Source organism: Micrasema longulum, unplaced genomic scaffold (genome assembly GCF_059751315.1).
Source record: "Micrasema longulum isolate JH-2025_06_02 unplaced genomic scaffold, ASM5975131v1 h1tg002187l, whole genome shotgun sequence".
Taxonomy (NCBI): Eukaryota; Metazoa; Arthropoda; class Insecta; order Trichoptera; family Brachycentridae; genus Micrasema; species Micrasema longulum.
Genome location: NW_028279352.1, coordinates 145,842 through 171,144, shown reverse-complemented (window position 1 = coordinate 171,144; position 25,303 = coordinate 145,842). Strand labels below are relative to the sequence as shown.

General features: G+C 34.2%; 1 long non-coding RNA gene across 1 annotated transcript in view; it reads left to right on the top strand.

The window, feature by feature from the left end:
• Positions 1-5,145, top strand: part of LOC148272782 (uncharacterized) — a 42,879-nt gene extending 37,734 nt beyond the window's left edge. Inside the window, exons 2-3 of the long non-coding RNA XR_015824774.1 lie at positions 2,562-4,642; positions 5,035-5,145. This is a non-coding gene — a long non-coding RNA (uncharacterized LOC148272782). The remainder of the gene's footprint in view (positions 1-2,561; positions 4,643-5,034) is intronic.
• Positions 5,146-25,303: the final 20,158 nt, after the last annotated feature.

Below are 25,303 nucleotides of genomic sequence, written 5' to 3'. Positions count from 1 at the left end.
TTCCAGAGTAGATATTTCATTTCCATTGTCTTGTTGAGATGAAATACGTGATTACAAACAAAAATTACGTTCATCACTAGTTGTTATTCGACGTTCTCCTAGATACATTCTATCAATAATATAGATCATTAAATTTGTAAATCTCCAAGTCTTACAAAGTGCACTCCCACACTGAAAATTTTGCTATTAATTATTTTTTAAATGAGGTCGTTTCGTAACTTGAAAACATTGTGTAACATGTATACTTAAACCTTCTAACGATTTCTTGTACTGATCAGCTGTTAAATATTGAATTATATTGCGTAATTTAAAAGCTGCCGAAGATTTGCGTTCGTTTTCATTAGAAACGATTTAACTTCGCATACCGCTTATTATATTAGTCACCTCCGGTGGTACGGCGCGGCGCGCGGTGCGGCCGGACGAGCGAGATGTTTGCATCGATAGTGTTATGCACTTTGTTCCGGAGCACTGGTGCATGCACTGGCGCTTCCATCCACGATTGCTGAAGTTGCATGTGTAATACAATTGAAACAGATTAACGCGTATAATTATTGAATACCATCCGAGCTCGGCCGACGAGAAGATCCTCTGTAGATGTATATAGATAATACTGTTCCTACTGGATGAGCAGCGGAACAATCGCTAGTAAAATGGAAGCCAAATCATCCAAGGACGTATCTCAATGCTGATGGATAATCATTAATAATAATTATATCATTTGGCATTTACTTTAAGCGCGTAAAATACAATTCGAATTTAACTAGCTACCTGCATATTATTACAGCGAAATAACATTTTAATGTTTCGATTTCACAAATCCTCTGCACCTTTGACCCTGATAAAATAATTGAACTCTTAAAATACGTAATTAAATTACTATACATATGTACATTATATTACTCTTCAATATATTAATATATAATGTATTAATACCAATCTGAACTAAAAAGTGACGAATCATTAATTATTCTTTTTAACTCTTTTATGTTTATTATTTTCGTTTTTACTTCCTTTCTATGTTACGCGAATATTGTATAAGTAAAAATGTTAAAGAGTTATTTATCACACTGCCCAGCACACGATAAACAATATTTTGTTTTTATGTTTGATTTATTTAAACACTCTATATGAATATACAGTTTACATGCAGGGCGGGCACATTGCCGTAAGACTATTTCTTCCTACCCCTATCCATTTTATGGTTGTAAATACTTACGACTCTGTTTAGGTCAAAAGTATTATATGATATAAGTTTTTTTTTAATTCACAATTTGCCATTGAAGTATATAACTAGAATAAACATGACCGTTCGAAATGTGTTCCCTCAACCTGCGGTCAAATGGCATATGTTTGATAGAACGGACTTTAGTCTGTTGCGAGCGTTCCCCGGCTACTTTTCTCCTCGTAATTACTAAAATGCCTATATGTATGCTCAGATACTGCACAAATCGATCAGGAAAAGCGATGGTATAACCTTTCACCGCAAAGTAATGTTTTTATCTTAGTCAATACTTGTTTAAAATACCTGTTTTAATGTTTAAAAACGTTTTATTAATATGTTACTAGCTATATCCTGTCTCTGTCCTGCTCAGTCAGTCGGGCATAGTGGAACGATAAACAAAGGTAACGCGTATGCGGAAGGGAGCCGCATACTGAATAGAACTTACAGTAGACCGATGTACACAGTCCGTGCTTTTTACTCTACTACTTGTTTTGCTGGTCAAAGTTTGCGTGATATGACGTGACGGTACTTGCTCTCAACGCTGGTCATTCCTTTCCTTTGGGGGCGACTTTTTAGCTCGGATTTGTATGGAGTGTTATCTTTATATATTATATCTCATTGCAATTTACACGATATTTCAATAACACAAAGAAACGCAATATCGTTTGCTTTGATTTAATATTTAATCTCATTGAGGAGCCTTATTTCCTGATTGTATAAGTATGCATTACAGTATTGGTGGTTTTGAGGATTGTTTGTAGTTGGTTCAGTAAATCCATCCTATGGTAATCCACTCTGTTGGCAGTATTACCTTCTAGAGGTGTCTATCCGGGTAGGACTGATCCACACCACAAATTAATGATCTGTTTCATTCCGCCTTCTATAGTCGACTCCGACCACATCACGTGTAACATGATCTCTTAAATACTGTATTGTGGTCACACCTCAATATTGACATATGCATCGTTCGTGTCAAATTTTATTGTGATTTTGATCAAGTCGCATAAGTACTCATTGTCTGTAGATATGCACTTTTGAAATCTTGCGGTATATTTCTCATTTCGTGTTACATAACTTTTATGTAAAGTGGTATAATATGTAGAGGACGAAAAAAAATGTCGATGTTAAGTTCTGCAAGAAACGGTTTTAGCTCTTACTTTTTAGAAATAATGCTGCTTGCGTTATTTTTTCGTTTTATCAGAACCGTAAAATTTTCAACCTCTACATATTACGTAATTCGAGGAAAACATATATCCACTGATTACGATGATTTTGCCGTGGTGTTAGTTTGTGTTCATTTCATCTACTTGTTTTTAATTACTTTATTTCTTTGTTTCAGGTAAACATTTAAACTACACATTTATGAAAAATAATTAATCTGTGATTTGCGATCATCTGCAATTTGGTAAGCATTCTTCTTTAAACAATATTTCACGTAGGATATTGCTTTTTACGTCAAATTCTGTTTCGCGTTTAGTAGCACTTCTTGCGAGTTAATAAATGACTGTATGTTATACATAAAAATGCTAATTTTAATTGATAGCCAGCCGCATTTCTAGGATGTTTCTAAAATAGTTGAATATCAATAATTTAGCATAAATAATAATATACATTGCCGAATTCTGGCATTTTCCGCGTTCGTGGGACCGGCGAGGCGCAGTCTAGGCGCCCAGCGCTAACGCCAACATAGCAGTCCTCCGCCGAGATTTACAAACCCATACTTGGATCTAACTCGTAAATTTTCCGTGTACAAATGATTTAGTACCGATTCCAATTCTTCGAGTAGCCTTGTCGGTAGATTGTTTCTACCGCGTTTGACAGAAAACGTACGGGGATTCACCAATGTAATATCTTTATTACGAAGGAACGTTTCCGCCATTACGTTATACGGGTAGTCAGTTAGGTGACTTGCCTTAAATAGATCTCCGTTAGATTTGTAATTTACTAGGTTCTCCTTATCTGCTTATGTTTTAATGACCGCTCTTTTAAACCCGCGTATTTATCGCGAATTGAAACTAATTGGCAAATCCATAAAAAGAATTATGCGTTCGTAGCTATTTGCACAAAAAGAACCCAATTCCTCGCTTTAACCAGTCTCGTTCAAATGAAAATAAAGCTTTTCGATCAAGATCGCGATATTGCTGCGCACGTTATGTCATCTCGACACTGTAAATTTTTAGTATGATACAGCGCTAGTCGGAACGAGGAACCTTTGAGCATACAATATCACCCACGATATTGCCACGTTTAATGGTCGTAATTAATTACCTATCGACGGAACGGGTATTCATTAGCGCGAGAGATGTGATAATGCAAGGACGGTCACGCTCGGCCAGCATACTCCTGTAGTATCCCTGCCCATACTAGTCCATCCACTCATCTTCTCGGACAAGATCACCGCAGTATGATAATATTCCGAGACTTTTTTACGTTTTGCTCGTTTTTGTCACTCTCCCGCCGCAAAGGAAATGGAATTGCATATTTATACATCCATTAGCTTATTTTTACGGGCCTGATAAAATCCCGCCTCTCTCTTTAATCGACCTAAGAAAAAGCACCTAGAAAACCACTTATTCAATGTATTATGTTAATGTAAGCTTTAAGCATATAATATATATATGGGTTCATTTTAATTTCTTATATTTTCTTGGCATTTAATATTTGGTATTCGCGTTTTTCCTTGGCCTATTTTACTTACGCCATTTTGTCAACAATTCCCATGTTCGGAAGTGACTTACTCATTCCACGCTCAATGACATAACTAGTTTCCATAAGTATTGCGGTAATAAGGAAATGGCGCGACATCTCAATCTATCGATTGTCCGCCCACCCCTCATCCAGCAGATACAGGCCGTGCTTACAAGTTCAACTAGGAAACCTTTGTTTGCCGAGCACTGGTGGAGCTATTTTTGTCCTTTGTATTCCTCGTCCATTTACCATCCTAGAGACTGGAGACTGGAGACTGGAGACCGCCACATGCCGTGTGGGGTGTGGGACGGGGACAAATGGCCACGGTGACATCGGTTAGGTTTAGGCGCTCTTTTCTCCAGTACTCCAGCCCAGGGCGGTGTTCCCGAAACTCTGCTGTCGCTGATTTTTATAACCGGACATTGGATTTAAACCTAACTCTCCGCCCACAAGATGGCGGTGCGGTTATGCAAAACTATCACCCGTGACATATTTAACGGCCTCTAAGTCCAGGTTTCTCATTTTATGGTTGGTTAACAATATTCTGCTTTTTTATATTTTGTCATCCGTACTGCTCCGAATGGCATCGAAAGTTAAACGAAAAAAAAAATTCTCCGCTTGCCAGTCGATTGTTTCGCATTTTTGATTCCTCGTTGACGATGAATTGATACAATACAAATTAAATTACTTAGTTAACATATATCAACAGAGATGAAGAACATTTAAGAGAAGGTAATATAGAAGTCTAGGCATCTACAGGGCTTATGACCTGTCAATGGCTGGTTTAAGTGGCCACTTTACACACTGTGTAACATTCACCATTCTGCCTATATTTGAACATCTATATTCCTTCAATTCTTTCATCTGTTGATGTTTGTGAAGTTAAAGAGCTGAAACCTTTATTTATGCGGGTGAGATTCATCTAATTGATTTATTTCACCTACATACTAGGCAACGCCTGAAAATATTATTTTTTCAATTTCTATACTTCTTCATGGACCAGGTAATTTATCAACAATATTTTGAGTTTGTCCGAATTTTTGTAGACAAGGACTGGATTCAACTCCCTGGGGAGCTGTTTATATTAACATATAACAACAGAGATGAAGAACATTTAAGAGAAGGTAATATAGAAGTCTAGGCATCTACAGGGCTTATGACCTATCAACGGCTGGTTTAAGTGGCCACTTTACACACTGTGTAACATTCACCATTCTGCCTATATTTGAACATCTATATTCCTTCAATTATTTCATCTGATGATGTTCTCTAAAATGTTCTCTTAAATGTTCTTCATCTCTGTTGTAATATGTTAATATAAACAGCTCCCCAGGGAGTTGAATCCAGTCCTTGTCCACAAAAATTTGGACAAACTCAAAATATTGTAGATAAATTACTTAGATATATTATTTTTAAAAGCGACTACGAATTTCTTAATAATTACACTTTTATATAATAATTTTAACTGGAGTACCATTCGATAACATGTTAGCTTCTCATAACAGAACATCTTTTACGGCCGAGCCCTTTCTTAGAAAAACTCGATTGATGACATTGTATTCTGTTTCATTCTCGCTACTATCTGTGGCCCTGTCATAGGTCCTGTCGGATATACAGATCTGGTGGCTTCTAAAAAGAATTTCAGGGCTTTTAAAAAGTTTTGTAATCATTTCGGCGAATTGATCATGTCCAATCAATTTAATCCCAGTCAGTGAAGAATTCACTTCCCTCTCTTCTCAATCCAATGAAGTACATATTATGTACTTCTGGATTACTTTCTTTCAGCACAAAGATGCTAAGGCTACCAGATTTCAGAGAGCTCCTTCGGGCAGCTTTTCTCGTTTGACAACGAGCAAATTTTCCGTGTATGTGGGCACCGCCAAGGAGACTTATGTGCTCAGATGCGGTGTGCGGTATGTGGTGGGTAAGCTGTATTCTGTTTCATGTCAAAACTATTACAATTTAACATTCGCTTGTCGTTTTTATTCACGACGATCAAACTATTGACGATATTGTGTACGGTATAGAAAAAAACTTAATTTCAAAACTATTCGTACTAATTACATTATTAGTGGAATTGTATAACTGCCGTTTTTCCATATTTACTTATTCGGTCCCTACTGGATTACAAATGATTATAGATAATAATTCAAGTTTTATTTCTGCATGATTACATGTAAACATTTTGATCATTATTTCAATTGATTGTATTATATTTAGTGTGCAAGACAAGTATGTATGCACAATTTACATCGTATGTAATGTAATCGGGGAGTAACTAATAACAAGCTATTAAACATGGCGTGGGTTGTGTATCGTGCTTCTTGTTTGCTTGTTGTACATAAACGAAAAAGGATAATCCGCTGGCAATGATAATCAATAATTATTATTGTACATAATTATTTTAAAACGAGATAAGCCGGAAATTTGGAATTCCTCCTCAAAATTGGGCTATAAATGAAATTAGTTCAGCTAGAAATAATATGGTAGCAATATTGTTCATATATCGACTTAATATTATTATTTTATTTTATTTTTATTTGGGAAATCAACAGTTTTACATACATATTTAGGAAACAAACAGATATAGTGTATAAACTCAGAACTAATAACAGATTTCCACATAGTATACAAAGTTGGTAAAGAAAATATATAAAACATATCAAATAATTACACATAATTTATACATAAAAATGTTATTTTCATGTACTCAAATAAGTAAAGTAAGTATATTATGTAAGTTAAATGCCTTTGTATCTAATCTATTTATGAATATTGTCATTTTTTTCCGCTCATAAATATTTTACATTGCATTATTCGGTACATCATATAAAATATTTAGGAATAATTATTGATAAATATAAAAAAATGAGAAAAGTAAATGTAAAGAGTATAATATTATGTAAAAAAATCTAGGTTATACACATTATAAGAAGTGAATACATGGTTTACCTCTTCGTTCTCATCCTCAAGGCACTCTCTTAATACCCATACACAATTCCTCTTTCTTCTCTAACTCATACAGTGTCCATGCGGCTCGACTGTGGAATCATCTCCCATCCACCATCAAAGATGTTACTACATTATCTCTGTTTAAATCACGTCTGAAGAAACATTTCCTTTCTCTTCCTTAATCCTAATCTCTCCTCCTTTCCTTTTTCCTCTTTCCTCTTTTTTCCTTTTTCCCATTGAGTAATAGTTTTGATTTAAGGTAATTTATAAACAAATACGTTTATTTCTATCTTTATATATTTTAAACTTTTTAATCTTTTTTTTTCTATTGAATATGTTCTGTAACTTGAATTATAAAAAAAAAACTTTTATTTTATTGGTTGGAAGAAATTGCCATTTGGCAATAAGCCCGCCAATGTACAAATAACATTATGTACAAAAAGTTAAATAAATAAATAAAAATACGTAAGTTAATATACTTAAGTGTACATTTAAAGAACAGTTAAAATATTATAATTCAGAACAATAAATGTACAATGGTGATAAATAATGTTAGAATAAGTGGATGTAAATATTGTTTTATTTATTTTATTTTATTTATTTATTTACACCTTTTATCAAAATACAATTTTACGTTCACTTTTCCCAGCTAACAAGGGTACGTACCCCGTTCCAAGCTAGGCTTCTAAAATATGATAATAGTAAACAAATTAATTTAGAGCACAGACAGATAAGATATAAACTTATTCGTATACACATTTTGATACATATACATACACACATACACATAAATACACCTTATATATATATATATATACACACACACATATATACACACATATATACATACACATATATATACACCCATGCGCATACACATACATACAGTCATAAAAACATAGACAATTTATCTATGCGAAACATCATGGTTGCCATCTATAAATATATTTTTTTAAATTATTTCTTATTTTCACATTTTATTTTCGACATCCAGTAAGAATCTCCAATCCATAAGCATGCATCAATTTTTCTGACTCCCTACGACCAATGTCATGAAAGAGCGAGGTCAACACCTTCCGCAAATTGACAACACTCCCGTCTCTCCACGATTCTGGCAAAAGGTTATGGACCTTTTTGCCTACGTAATATTGTTGTCTCGATGCCAGAACAGTGTTGACCCCTTCACTTAGTATCAGATCCCTATCAAAGTATCGTGTATTATGGTTGTGGTTGACGCTCGGGTAAATGTCTCTATTTATGTGTGTAACCACTACCGTTTTCAATATATACTGTTGAATAATATTCAGTACTCTGAATTCTTTGAAGAGCAAGTCACTTGGATAGCGAAATGTTTTTTTTTAATTACTCGGATTACAACTTTCTGTGCAATTGCTACAGGTTCAAGTATTACGTATTAGACTATGTTAATCATAGAACTTATCAAAGTAAAATAATAATAAGAAACAGTGATAATTATAATAACATTTTAGACGGACGAAACGCATAGAATGAAACATAACACAAAAATTAAAAAAACTTTCCCATGTCTTTAAGTCAATGCGTAACATCTTATCCTCCGTGGTGTAGTGGTCAAGACGCTTGACTCACGCACGGAAGGTTCCGGGTTCGATTCCCGGTGAGAACACAAAAATTAAAAATGTGATTTTTCTCAAGCCTGGGTGCTCTGTGATGTAATTCACCACTGTAATTAGGCCTCATGGCCTGTTGTGGTGCAAAAAAAAATGTTAAATCAATTCTACTCTTTAATTAATCCAAAACAATTATGTTATGTTTTATGTAACTCAATTATAACTTAGAGCATTGTCAAATGGGAAGGCACTAACAAATCAATACTAAAAGTCCCTCGAGTCGAAACCATGACCCGGATTCAATTGAATGAATTTGTAAAAAAATGGTTACTGGGTTTGTGTAGAGAAAAATCAGAAAATTTATTTGAACACATTCTTGAATTATAAATAATACAAGTTATTGAATTGTGTTACTGCATAATTAATTAGTAGGTAGTCCTGTTTTGTGTATTTTGCTCTATGCGTAAAAATGTCTGCCTTAAAACAGGTTGTACCTTGTTAGGCAGACTGCACATAATCCAGAGAAATTTGTTACCAAAAACACGTAGTAGATACAGAAATCGTATTTTTTGTTAATATGCCATTATTATTATCAACAATATTTTGAGTTTGTCCAAATTTTTGTGGACAAGGACTGGAATCAACTACCTGGGGAGCTTTTTGCTCCAAAAATTTGGACAATTCAAAATATTGTTGATGAATCCACCTGGTCCATGTAGAAGCATTGAAATTGAAAAAATAAGATTTTCGGGCGTTGCCTAGTATGCAGGTAAAATAATTCAATTTCATGAATCTCACCCGCATAAATAAAGGTTTCAGCTCTTTAACTAACTCACAAACATCAACAGGTGAAAGAATTGAAGATATATAGATGTTCAAATATGGGCAGAATGGTGAATGTTACACAGTGTGTAAAGTGGCGACTTAAACCAGCCATTGACAGATCATAAGCCCTGTAGATGCCTAGACTTCTATATTACCTTCTCTTAAATGTTCTTCATCTCTGTTGTAATATGTCATTATTATTATTATTACATCCAAAGTACACGCATATTTTGTTTTTCCTACTCTGGTAATGTTGTGTTTTAACTCTCAACTCCATTATTGGTGTTAGTTTTTTTTAAATGTTTGCATTCATTTGTGTTGTTTATAATGCATTCTCTGTAAAAAAATGTTGAAATTAATATAAAATTTTAATATACCCAGCAAAAACACGTGCACTCGTATGATGACAAATTATTCGTAACCAAAACTTTATCGCTTTGTCGTCTAAAAAAACGTTTTGCTTATCGCGAATCAACATTAAAAAAAACAAAAATGTACGAACTAATACCGGTTTATATTCATAACTAATTTTGTTTACCGAATATCCATTTGCCCAGTTTAAAAAAAATAAAAAAAAAATTAAATGAACATCTCAATGGATGCGTTATGTACAATTTCTTAAGAATATTGTCCAAAGAGAAAAATAGTCATTATTATTCAGTTACTCGCGTGTACGATTGATTTGTTACGTAATATACCAGAAATGTTAGCGCACTCCGCATCAATTGGCATCTATCGTCTCGGACGAGGGCAAAAAGAAGTCAAGGTTTTTATCAGTCTCACGATGTTGAGGCATTAGCCCAGATTGTTTCGCCGATTGTTGGCCAATATTATAGTTACTCCATGCTCATTTGTCGTGACATGTTTTTTGTCTATTTAGATTTATATCCCACCCGACGACTAATAAACTACATGTCGGTACTCGATAAAATAGTTTAAACCGAGAAGTGAAATACATAGGCTTCACGGATCTGTTTCAAAGGTTTCAGCAGTTGCTTGAATGCAGCTTTTACTTTTGAAATCGATCAACATTGAACGGTTTCAGTTACACGTATCATATTTTACTTCGGTTTTCACATTTTCCTTCGATCTGCCTAAGGTCTGATTCGAGCGTCTTGCGGATTAAGCGGCGCGGCGTGAGGGAATTAGCTTAGAATGCACGTGACATGCGAGGCGCGCATAGCCCGCATACTCGTCGCGAGTAATTATCAAATAAGTAGGGAACTGTAGGTTGTGGGTTGTGCAGACGTAAGAAAGTGGTTTGGTGTCCGCTTCACGGCGAATGAGAATAATACGCATGCGTGTTAGGTGGCGCAACATGTTCCATTATATTTTCTGGTGGTAACGTAACACCGTTCCCGTTGCTTTAAAACAGGATCCACATAACGAAATAAAACTGCTTTTTTATAAATGGGTGCGAAGGTTTTCAGGTCACTGTTATCAATTCGTTTCTTTTTTGGGTAACACCGCGTCTGTTGGATTTGTTGCTTTTTTTATTTTTTCTTTGCCCAGTTTTTTTTAAACAATTTCTTCAATCTGATTTCAAATAGACTGAACTTTAAAAATAATTCATGGAATCACTTCTCTACAATACCGCAGAGTGTGTGCGGACCAACTACTGCTTTACAAAATTATGACAGGAATAGTTGACTGTACGGAACTACTTAGTTTAATAACAATACATGTGCCAGCCAGGATTTGTAGACGGTACCACCTGTTTCATGTACCAATAAGTAAAACATCGTATGTTAAAAATGCTTTTTTTCGTAGGACTTTTTCAGTGTACAATTCAAAATTTAAAGATATAGATTATACAAACATCACTCTGTCAGATTTAAAATTTACACTAAAAATGCATTATGTAACTTGGTAGACATTATAATAATAAATATGTACATCTCCCTTCCCCTCCTTATCCTCTCTTCAAGCATTCTTGTCCTAATCCCGCCCAATTTACAGTAAGTTAACTGTTCTTAAAAAACATATTAAAAAAATATTTGATTATTGAAAAATATTTACGAGTACATGAAAATAACATTTTTATATGTATAAACTTATATGCATTTATTTGATATGTAATATATTTTCTTTACTAACTTTGTATACTTTGTGGAAATCTATTATTAGTTCTGAGTTTATACACTATATCTGTTTACTATAAATATGTATGTAGAACTGTTGATTTCCCAAATAAAATTATGCACCGATTTATTAACCTAAATGCAAATGAATTATTTCAGCTGTGTGCTAATTTAATGTATGTTTAAAATATTGATCTGTCGTTTATATAGTTTCAGTCGCGTGCAACTCAATGCAATATCGCGTGATGAATCTTCTTTGTTGCGTGTCAGCCGTGTCATCCCGTTATGCTACTGTATTGATACAATATCCTTCGCTATTCCTTGCAGTTCACCCACTTCCAATAGCGGATAAACACTCAAACACATGTGTTGATATCCGAGTTTATAAAACACACCGAGTGTATTTGGTGTGTGGGTCATTCGTTTCGATAAAATAATCTGTACAACCTCCAGTTGTTTGCTTTGTGACATCCCCAGAAAAGTATGCGAAGTATGATAGGTACTTTTACCCGCAAAATATGTACCAAATACGGAGCTAAAATAGGTATTTAGTAGTTAATACATATTGATACAAGTGGCTTGCGTTACTCCATCCAACGCTTCACATGTCTCGTGTTGACTAACGACCTTGCGGCTATTTACCTTATTATAGATTACTTACTTAGTAAACGCTTTGAACCGAAAAATGTAAACACATATTAAATTATTATTCGAAACATGTATTAGGCATTTTTAACGTGCGTAGAAAACACCGTTTATTATTAAAACTAATATTTGACTTATTTGTGTGGCGCTATTTTTGGGAAAAATCACCTCGATGACGTTTTACATTTTAAATGCTTTTGACTAATGATACAATGATTGTGCCCAGTGAGGTGTTTATATAGAAAAGAAAAAATAAAAGTATCATGTAAAATACACAAAATCACACAAAGAAAAGTTCGAGAAAATTCAATGGACATTTCTTAGACATCTTAACTGGAGATGCAGGAATACCGATCTCAATTATATGTCTTCCTGCAAAAAGCACCACTTGCTTACTTAAAAAGATCGCCGTCTACTATTAGACATGGGGGTGCTTCATGACATATTTAGTGGACGCCTTGATAGTCCGGCTCTTTTGTCGCAGTTATCATTAAACGTCCCCGGCGTCACACGTCGATCTCTCTATTTCATGTGCCAGCAGTTCGTACGAACTATGCCCTGACCTCTCCACTTATACGTTTTGCTCGTGAATATAATTTGAACTTTCCTCTTATTGATCCATTTCATTGTAAAAAAAATAACATTTAAAATGCGCGTCTTAAAACATAATTTTTTGTCTTATACTTAGTTTCAATAATAAAGTCTTATTTTATATTATTTTATTTTATCTTATTTTATTTTATTTTATTTTATCTCTAATTCTTAATATTTTATATATATTTAATTTTTTTGACACTTGACACTTGTGCAATATTTACACACATGTCCACCCTCACTCTAATATAACACCCACTCACCCACCCTCTCACTTACACAAACACACTAGTGTGTATTGTACGTGTATTTAATGTATTTCTGTGAATATCTGTCATTGGTTTTATTCTCTGTATATTTTATTTGTTATATTTTTGTCACATGTATTTCTGTTGATATCCCCAATAAAAAACAAATTTAAAAAAATACAAAATAAAAAAATATTACTAACATACTCAATTAAGTTGTCTTACGCCACATAGATTTTAATGTATAAGTTGAAATAATTATACACAATTGCAGCGTTCAATGAAAAATTTCGTTTCGTGATCGCCAAAAATGTAGGTAATACGAGTACTACTCGATGACACTGCCAGTTTTTATATACTAATAAAAATGGAATGCGGTATTTTTATATAAATCTTGCAGTCTGGTAATAATTGGAGATGATCGTCCTTGTTAAGGTGGCAGCGAGAGACGCCATTGTAAATAAGATTCACACTCGGTTCTTTTCTCATATTTTGTTCGCCATTCGTTGTTGTTATTTGTTGGAATTCAGTCATTAATTTTATTTAGGACTTACAATAAAAGCTCGATTATCCTCGAAACATTATTTTGCGGTAATTGATTCTTAACTTAATTTTTGCTATTGATTTGTATTTTTGTAATTCGATTCCATCGTTTCGCTTTAGCAATGATTATCTTTATATATAAATAATTCCTCTGTACGTGTGATGTCACTGAACTCCTAAACGGCTTAACCGATTTACGCGCAGTTTTCAGAGAAATATAGATCTTTGCGCTGTGCGTGTTCGTAGATATATAAAATCTTAAATCTAAGATGTAAAAAATAAGTAAGGAGCATTAATGTTTTATTCATCGATCTACCAGGGTTGCATTCGAGAAGAATACATTTACAAAAAAATGGAAAGATGTTTTTTTGTGAACAAAAAATTTTTGTTTTTGAATGTTTGCAAACAGCATTTGTCTTTTGTGGATCTCAATCAGACTCTTTCTTGAAATTCCTTACGATTTCTACCTATTTATTTATTTTTACTGGAATTTTGGTAATATTAAAATAATATAAAATTCAATACATTTTTAAAAATCGTTTTCCTTCATAAATACACCCCTCCGTTGGTGAGAAGACCGGAGTTTGACGTTTGCAAAAAGAATGCCATATTTGAAAAAATATTCATTTTATGTTTTGGAATTCAACCATAAACAAGTACCTAGGTACCTTCTTATCAATAAAAAGTATTTTTCCAAGCTAATAGCAGGCGTGCCAACGTTCGGGCAGGACAACGTCTGTCGGGTCCGCTAGTAATTGTTAAAATGATTCCTTGATAAATTTATCAACGAACAGTATTGTCGAACCTTGTGCATTTATCGCGCATCGACCTTTTATATTTGACTTCGCGTCATTTATATAAATATTATAAGTGTTTGCCTTCCGACTTCTGGCTGAGTTTATCCTCACTTCCATCTCTCTTTTTATTGTTTGGCATTCCTCGGCGTGTAACACGTCTAGGAGATAAATTAATGAAGTTGCATTCCTCGCCCTTTGCGAGTCGCTTACCGTCCGGAGGTCGAGAGATCTGACTGAAATCTGAAACCAGCTTCTAGCCACTTCACCAACGCGCGATGTGGAGACATATATTCACGATATCGCTTTAAATACAATGTATTCAATTTAAGTATTTCGATTCGATGAAATTTTTGCATATATTTACTATCTTTATTCCCAGGAGCGAAGATGTTGTAGATAATTATTATAATGATACGCGTTCATATAAAAACTAACAATGTTTATCTGTAAACTGGTACTCGATCTTTGACCGCAAGGATGCTGCGGTCCTTCTCCATGGTCACCTGTATGCCGCATTTACTGTGGCGCCATGTGTTTTCAATCCCATCAGTTTGACTCGAAGGATTTTTCACGCATTATCATAAATATTTACGCTACGAGCCGCTAAGTGTGCATAATATTTCGATATGATCCGTTTCCGACTCGCGCCCACCAGTTCACAAAACGAGCATAGAAGATACGTTATCCTCTGTGGAAATATTGGAGACCGTACATCACGCGTCCTTCGGTTGACCTATCGGGGAATATATTACTAGGAGATTGCGCATCGGCAGCGCCAGCGTGTTGACTTGTGATACCGAATATTGCAATGTCAATATTAACGACTCGTCTACAAGTCCACGATTGCCCCTTCACACACGCGTCAAATACGTCGTAAACCGTTTTATGGTGTTCATAAAATGTGCATGTCTCACGAATCAACACATCTGCTCATATTTAATATTGTGCCGCAATTATTGGCACTCCCGCATTCGAAATACAATGATAGAGTTATGATGGTTCTATCAATTGATGCAGTTTGTATGTTGTTGATACACTAGTATACCTTTGTATTAGGAACCGTTTAATGCAATACCGTACTGACAGTATTTCTGACTTTTTGTCATTAAAAAACACAGAGGAAATTTTCGAAATAAATAGAGTAAAAATCAGCAGATGGAATTTAAAAACTCACCCCTTAGTTGGACCCTGTACATTGTGATAAAACAATAAATATTTTTCAAATAATAGAATATTCTTTTAAAGTACACCACCAACACATGTTTCAATAATTTGTCTCACTCTGTTCCATTGAAATATTGCGTATTGTATCTTTTTCAACTTATTTTTAAATGTACCTACACTTAAGATAATATTAAGTTTTATATAAATTATCCTTACACTGTATAATATTCACCAGTCTGAAGATGCCCATTAGAGGGTGAAAGCGCTAATTGGTCAAAATAAATAAGTGGAAATGTACCAAGTATTTTTTTAATTAATAACTTATATATAAACATAAGTTATTACATCATTTCAGAGGTATCTGTTTCTTGTGTTTTTGTTATTTTTTTTACTTTTGACGCGTTCACCAATAACGTCGATTTTTTTTTGAAAGTGTACGTTAATTTCACAGCAAATATTTACAATTTTTAGTTAATGATTTTTTGACAATCATAATGAATTACTAAAATGATTTGCGCGTGCTTATTACGTTTATACTGTTGATTGTTATTAAATACCTACTAACAATTGACCTAAAACCTTTCGCAATGTCACTTTATGATCTCACTGATTGACAAGCCAATTGCTGTAACGATCAGAATAGATTGGCGTTCTCCTGTTTGAATATATTTCATAGATTCTTATGCATAAAATAATACATAACACACACCGTATTACGATAGATGCATTGCTCCTTGTTGTCAGATAGGTTAGGAACTTTACGATTGTTTTGAGTTAATATAACAATTACGTACTTTACGATGGGGTCTCATGGCGCGGAGATTTGAGCGAAGGTCTCCGCTAGACCCACGCGACCATTATAATATGCTGTAAAGCTGTCGACAATCAGACAAAAGGGAGTCTAATGAAATGGATCCGCCTTGTGTGAAGTAAATTTCCATAAGCTTGAATCCCATGTTTGAAAATTAATTCACACTCCCTTCATCGCGTTGTCAATTGCTACTGTTTGAGCGTGTGCCATTTCTCAGCTGTGACCGCGTTTAAGTACTTGGTCGCATACTAGGGATAAGTAGAGCACAGTTGCTGTTGGAATTGAATCACACATGTATAAAATCGGCTGCATCATATTTCGCTCACACCCTTATGTGCAAGATATGACCTGGTTGCAGTAAATGTTGTACATTTTACGTTTGGAATAAATGTTTTGGTTAAAGTTGTCTTTCAGTCTTCTTTCCCCTGAATCGATCAGCGTAAAACTGACTTACGGTAAAACAAGACAGTACTTACGAATGCGGAAAATATTAAATGTAGTATTTTTAATGTTTATATTTTGATTTGCTTTCGCTTGGCGTTATTCACTCTAAGGTACGATGAACAGGATGAAAATTTGTATTAGTATCATGAGCCGTATTGCGAATGTCGTATATTTTTCAAATGCACCGATTACAAAGAAGAAAGGAGGGAATGCTGATCTGGGCCCCGATAACAATGGGAAGTTAACAGAGTTATCTTCGACTGTCCATAACATTTAAAGTATCTTCGTCGGTAACCTATAATTGAACATGTTTAGAAGAAAAAAAAAATTATGCATATTCTGCTTTTCATGCAGAAAACTGAATTTTACTTTGTAGATAAAATTTAAGATAAATGTTAACTCCCCATTGTTATCGGGGCCCTGGGTACGTATTCTGATGGGAAGTTTGAATTTATCTTCAACTTTATCTAGAAAGTAAAATTAAGTTTTCCTAAAAAATAAAAAAAATAATATTTTATCATTTTTTTTTCTAAACATGCTCAATTGCCGGTTATCAACGAAGATACCTTGAATTTTCATACAAACATACACACTTTCGTACATAAATATCGATATTAGTTTATACCTTCTCAGTATATTCCGATGAAGATAGACGTTAAAAATCGCGGCAATGGGGTTACTACGTATGCATTCATTAACGAAAATATTTTTAAGACCGAGTAAGCAAAAAACTTTTTTTTATTTTTTTACGAATGAAATGATACGGAGTTGCTTTTCAAAGGTACGCTTTTTTTTTCTTATTTTTTGGCATTGTATTTAGTAATATATAGCATATAATTTTGGTTTATTTGTAAATACTGTATTTTTAAAATTATAATGGCGGTTGTTTTCTTTTGATAAATAAAAAAAATATACAATCAAATACATACACGTGTGTTACTATATTATTATTATGAAACGTCTTATTTTTTTTTCGATATGTATGTCTGATAACTACTTCAAATAGATATTGACAATAACGTGACGATTGGAAAAGCACTCAAGCGAAATCATGGGAACCTTGATTGCCAGTCTCCGACGTGCTCAAAGCCCATGCCAAATTACTGAAACTATTTACAGCACTTTACAAAAATGTTTGTATGAGTGATCCTAATGTCTATAACAATGCTTAGAAATAAAATAATTTTACTATCCTGATATGTGGTAAACTGACGTACGCGACTTGTTTTACTAAACGGCTCAATTAAAACCAAAACTTCTAGCTGCATGTCCTCGGATCGGCATACATTGTCCACTTACTGAACAACTGCTGATTATTAGGTTAGCCTGCTATTGTCGATTCACGATCTTTCAATTTAATTAGCCCCATAAACCACTTATTCGCCAGTCATTCTGGCAATATTTCGAAATCGAAATTCATTTCAATTCTCGCATACCGAGTTTTTTCTTTGGTTCTCAAGGTCGCCTGCGGATGAGAGCATTACCATTACCAACCGCTTTGAACTGATTCACAGCTCTACTTCATCACACTACTGCCGATTCGCGTAAATATTATGACAGCTAGTCGTGATCATGATCATAGTCGGTGGTAGTTGCGTTGCGGTGTGCAGAGTCACGTGTTTCTTCTCGAAACTACCATCCGTGAAGATGACTTCAACATATTGATGTTATTACATAAACTATCTACTTAATACAAACAAGATATATCTAAGAAGCGTCAGCTGAATTAGTGAAACACAACCCTAAACAACTCATTTTTTTCTCATAACGTTACCTATTCCAGCTTGCAACATCATTTCAATAGTAAACACCGAAATACCCCTTGAAGAATTTTTTTACATTACATTGATTAAACTTTTTTTAACGTTTTGCATTTATTAGTTCAATGTTCTCTTGTTAAAATGTTTATTTTTAATTTTTAAATAAAACCTTTATTTAACATAAAAACATACATAATGGAAAAAATAAGAACAATTCAGGTTGAACTTGCAAAAAAAACTTAGGCTCTTGTGATCTTACAAACTCCACTACTTCGGGAACTACACTGGCTACATTTTTATTTTTAAAATGTTTCATTTTGGAAAAAAAAGCTTCTCAAACGTATGTAGATCCAAAGGCACTAATAATTTTTTGGGACAAACATCTTATATTAGGAAATTTTGTTGTTTAAATGTACTTACCACTCGTATAAAATTCTATTTTTGGAATCGTGGAATCGAACATTGTATTGTTGGTCGATTAATTAAATTTGTAAGATTTCTGAAACAGTGTGAACATCGACACCGAATGGAGCACTGAACATTTCAAATGCTCCTTTATAATATAGAGGTTATGCATTGATAGTTATAAAAAAGTTGTAACTTGTAACCGTTTTTAACAAATTTTGTAAAACACCCATTTTTTCACACACATTGCGAGAAGAGCCATGTTTATGATGTTGATTTCAGGAACCGCCTTACCTATTTTCAACTCATATGTTTGCACCTTTTTCTTATCTTATTTCGCACTTAACTACAAATAACACAAACAGAACATGTTGTCTTGTTACGAGTTACGACTAGCCCGGACATTAATAAACGCCCGAAACAAGCAACAATAGGATCACGGAAGTCGTGATAGCCGCCCCACTGTAATGTTCGTACCGAGTTAGTACGCAATCCATCCACTCCACAGAACACCATGTATTGTAATATAATGCAATCGCTGCACTATTTGTTAGCGGCGCTCGGTTATGGAACTCATTAGGAAATAATTTATCGTCTGGTCTGCTGACCTTTTGGAAACGGTCCTCAATCGTAATAAAGTTGATGTGATTTTTATCGCGTTTTATATCTATGAAGTAACCCGGTTAAATATCATTGAAGAATGCAGTGGGCGGCTGCTTTGGTATCCCTGTTGATTTCTGTCAATTTGGTTGATGATCTTTTATACTCTCGGCGATCTATCAATAGCGAAACGAGGAATACATACGCTCGTACGAAGTCCATTAAAACGCATTATCAATATGGCTGTCCTATTTAAATAAGCCCTAAAACATCTTGCGCAAGCGTGCTTATTTTCTTTTCGTAGTTGTGTTCTCACTCAAATGGCTACTCATTTTAGTATTCAGGCTTTTATGGTTTTCAGTGTGTGAATTTAAAGTAAACTGTAAAATAATTCGACAATTTGTTTTTATGAAATCGAAGGCCAGCAGCGAATTAAAGTTAATATTTTAAATTTCCTATAAAACATCTTTGAATTTAGTAGTTGTGGGTTTACGGACGTCTAATTAAATGTTTAATTAATTGACTCCTGGCAAAACTCGCTTTGATAACGGATTTTTCCCAACGTCATCTATCATCACTTCATAAGTAGTAAATCTCGACACATTCAAAACATGTTCTCCGTTCTTTAATAATGGTTGTTTCCTACTTTGGAAACCCTGCATTCCGTACACCTTATTGTACTCGTCGATTTATTATGTCTGTTTTTATTATTAATATTTCGTGTGTAAAATCAAATTCAACAAAAACCACTTTCTCTTACTGGCGATTGAAAACCGGCTACGAAAGCTCAGCAGTAATCTTTTGAAATGCAAAATAAGTATCTAGTTCACGTTAAAGATTGATTCTGCAGAAGATGGAATTGCATTATTTACCTTCAGGGCAGAAGTGATGTACCCTGGCCTGGATAAGCGGCGCTTTCACCCTGGCTCCGGCTCCGGCCCGGCCCGGCCGCGGCCGCCTGACCGCGATACACGAGCTACCTCAACTTCTCTGCAGATGCATCTCGCAGCCTGGACAAAGCGGGTGCACCTTCTGCATTAGTGAGCGGGGAATATTATAGCGAGCAGGTCGATCGGACACAGGAGTCGACGCATATCAATATTGAATAATACAATTATTCAGTTGGCTTGTTACTTATTGGGTCGTACGGCTAGTCACTTAGTTAGGCCACATGTGATTCGTGTCATTGGTTTTAGGTCAGGTGGGCGATATGTTCATTAGTCTTCAGACATTTGGTGTCACGATTTACAACCGGTAATTTTATATTTCAAAATTCCTCGACCGACGACATTCTTTTATTATTATTTTTTGGTTGCCAATAATAAATTGGTCAATTAATCATCTATTGTATATTTATTTTTATTTATTTTTTGTTTCCAATATGATAATCAACATTTCTGTTGCTTGAAGCGAAATGTTTGCTCGTGTCACTTAACGTCAACAGATATTCCCAAGTTTTTATACTTATTAGGCACAAAATGTGTTAAATTTATTTAAACAGAAAATTTATTGCACAAACAAGATTCTTTCTAATTTACAATATTTTAAGTTTCAGCTCTTTCACTTCACTAAAATGAACACGTGAAAGAATTGAAGAAATATTGATGTTCAAACATAGGCAAAATGGTGAATGTTACACAGTTTCAAATCCAATTTCCTAAAAATTCTTAAAGAAATTATATCTCTTGAATCTGATCGATAGGTTTTTTTTCACGTTTTGTTTATAATATTTTACAAACTACTTTAATGTTTAGTTATACGTCCATTGGTTTCGAGGTTACTCCCTCATCATCAGGAGTTATTAATACAATGTTTTGTACTGATTGGACTATAAAAAAAACACGTACTGGGCAAACGTAAAGAAAAACATTAAATAATAATTTGGTAATTAAGTAAATTTAATACAGTTTATTATTATACTAAGGCTTATTAATAGAAAGCCGGGTAAAAAATTCGACTACCCTGGCAATACTAACAAAATGTCCGCCTTGTTTTATAAAACAATCTGACAGACGGTAAAATAATTCAATTCTTAAATAACATTATTAATTTGTGAATTCGCTACTTACACATGAAATGTGATCGCACCCTATTCCCTTTTAAACCCAGCAGGATTATGCAACTTAAAAACGACACAATAAGGCGTAATTGAATTTGAATCTGCAGTTAAAAAATTCAATCGATTTCAAATTCTTAAGTTATTTTCGAGAACACATTATGAGGGCATGCATATCAGCTCATTGCGACTTAAGTCCCGTGTTGAGTTCGGACGAACATAGTACTAATACAACAAAATATCATTTTAAAATTAATATAATGTAATTAATAAATAAATATAATTAAGTTAACTGATAACTGAACCACTCTGGTCATCTTTTCCCAGGAATCACTATGGCGTAGTATATGCAATAAGCGTAGCGCAGGACCGAGATGCTTTCGCTGTAGTGATCGCCAACGTCGGGGGGACCTGACAAGGCACCGTAAGAAGAAGAAGATGAATATGAATATTTAAATGTAAGAGCGGAACAATTCCCCAGAATTTGGCCAGTGTCTGCTCCCTTGTACCTTCGGGCATTTTGGATTCAAATCGTATCATTAGTTTCTGATTGCTTTTGTTTTTTTGTTTCATACTACATTCCGAGCAAGTCGAAGTTTTCCTATTCCGAGGCCGTGGTTAATACTTAAGCGTAGATATTAAAACAGTATGAGACAGTGGACTTATGACAGGTTTATTTTTCCACTCTGAGTTCAGTATACTTCGGGTCCGGAATCTGTTGGCAGATGAGGAATTTGCGAATTGTAATCGCGTTCTTTCGGGTACCTGGTGACTGGTGACTCACCATTTTTCACAGCTGTGGGAATTTCCTCTGGCATCTTTACTGTCTAGCGGATTATCTGTTTACTAATCTCGTCAGATATAAAAACCGTTTTATATTGTTTAAGGTGATTCCACGAGTTCCCATGACCTTATCTTTACTTTTTAATCCCTGTATATAATACTGTAATAAATTATCAAATCTATAAAAACAGCTTTTGTTTATTTACTTAATTAACGTTTTTAAAGGTAATTGTACCTTCACACTACAATAAAATACCCAAAAGGGAAATATCACATACTACGAATACCGATAAAAATATAAAAATGGGTTTAGAACAATTTCAATTTTAAAATCAATATGGATATTGTAGAGAAATATTTTCATACATAAAAGAAAAAAAGAAATTCAATAAAAATATGTTAGTAGAAAAACGCGACGTGTTTGGCCTTAGTTGTGACGTCAAGATTTGTGATAATGTTCTAAACAAATTTCAAGTGCCATGAACAAATAAACATAAATCGTGACGTATTATGGGCGTGGTTAATGGAATGGCCGTTTTTTAAGTTACAAATTAAAATTGCAAATTTAAAAATATTTTTTATGATACTAATAATTAGCAAAAAAAAATGTTTATACCGGACTGTATTTCATAGACCTTTATTACTTTAAAAATGATTTTAAAAACGTGATATTTCTCTATTAAATGAATGGTCGAGTCTGTTGCATATATATTAATATAAGTATCGCCATAGTTTTTATTTTATACAAATAACCATTAAAGTACGGTGTCATTGGATTTTTTAAAACATTTAAGTATATGCGATGCATATTCGGAAAGTAAGTCCACTAGATTTATATATATTTTTAGACAAAGTGTATTTGAAAAAAAATGGGATATAGTTGATTCACTTGTTGACTATTTTTCCACATAATCGCCATCCCGTTCAATGCATGTGGTGAGCCGAGGCGCAAGCTTCCTTATGCTCTTCTCGAAGAACTCTCCCGTCGGCTCTTTCCCCCACTTCAGAACATATTTCTGCACCTGCAGGTCGGTTAAAAATATGATAATCTGACGGCGCCAAGTCAGAAGAGGAATACGGGGGGTGATTCAAAACATCCCAACCAGGGCCTCGATTATGATAGGAAAATAAAGACGTCATACCTTCACCTTGACGGTATAGTTGAAGATAAATTCCCTCTAGCGATTATAAAGACATACTACCGACCCCCCACCTTCAAGTTTTAGTTAGGTACATCGATATTAATCAAGGGGAAGCGTACGTCACGATACACATATCTACGCTCTAAAACGACATAGCTTCAGTATGACGTCATATTTGAAGATGAAAGTATCCCGACCGACTACAAAGGTATAGTACCGATACCCCCACCATCAAGTTTTGATGTAAGTACATAATTTTATACCGGCCGGTCTAGAAACCCTCGATACGTTTATCTACGCATTAAAAGTGACAAAAAATTTGTTCCACCGTGCAATTTTTCCTTTAATTATGATTTATTACAATTTTTAATCGTTTTCTTAAAAGCCTATTAAAAATATGAGAGGGAAATAAGTAAGTTTTGAAGTCGAATTAAATTCCGACATAACTGTCACTTTAATATAACGAACGCCTAGATGGGGAAATAATGTCGCAATATTCTCTCCTATTAACAAATAAGAGTATCTAGGCGTCAGACACAGATTATATGCGTCAGAAAGTTACCACTCTAAAAAAATAATTTAGTTATTATATTTTTTCCATCTGTTTTACTATCTTTCCGAGTGTACGTATCGAGACGTTATGGGAGCCGGCTTTGTAGTCGATCGGTAGATACATACAGACGATCGTTAAGCGTACCGTCTAGGTGATTTCCAAAACTCATGCAAAATTCATGTTCAAGCGAGCATTTTTTTGCTTGAATTGGGATTTATTGGATATTATAATCGCTTTGAAGTAAGCACTTTTTATTACAGAAGCCTATTTAAAATGTAAATGAGAACTATTTTAAATGTTAATGTCGCGGACAAGGAACGTGAACTAATTGTTTGCGGTCATTCCATCGGCTTGTTTCGATCGTATGATGTCGATATGACAAGTAGGTAGAACATACCGAGGTAAGATACAGATAGTACAGAAGTTTAGTATACCGTCTCGTTATATACAGATGAAGATAGCGTTCATAATCGAGGCACTGATGAGCCCAAGAGCGCTCTTGGACTATGGCATCTTTTCATCTCCCTGAAGGCTTTTACATTACCACTTTTAACACACTTATTCTACACTATAACTTATTCTACTAATAACACTTTTATTCTACAATAGGTTTTACGAGCAGCTTATAACCCCTAAAATACGTTATTAGGATATTTACCATTCAATTAAATATGTATTAAGTTATCATGTTTATGGAAATGCCGTTTTACCGTTATTGATAATAATTAACGCTAATTAACAATGCTATCAGATCCAGCTCACTCAAATAGTCAAGTACATTTTATTTTATTATTAGTATATTTGTTGATAAAACTCCATAATCAATGATTTTGATAAAAATATCAGTAAAATTCCTTGGTTAAGTTTACCTTTGTATTCTTTGACCGAGAGGCGCTTTCGCCTAAGTAGGCATCTTCAAGGGGGTAAGTCGTTATAACATTCCCAAGTTCTGTACTATTTCTAAAGTAAAAAATCTGTATCTCAGAGGCAGACGGATGCAAATCCAGAATTTGATGAAATGACATTTTGATCTTCGTATCCAGTTTATGATCATGTCCACTGATTTTGAAGAAATGTAAGTCTTATAATTAAAGAACCGGTGTATTAAGATACTGAAAATATAAATTAATGCTAAAAAATATTTCAAACCATTTAGAGATAGGAGATTCTTTAGGCTTATGTGGAACATTTGACGTTTGGATTTGCATCCGTCTGCTTCTGAGGTACAGAAATAATAAAGGAATTTTATTGGTATTTTCATCAAAATCATCAAATATTTTTTTTGTTTAAACGACGCTTTTATTAAATTAAAACCGTTATATCAATTATTATCGATATTCCGAAACCAAGACATTCAGATGACAATAGCGTTTGTCAAAATAAGTCCTGTGCGTGTTTCTA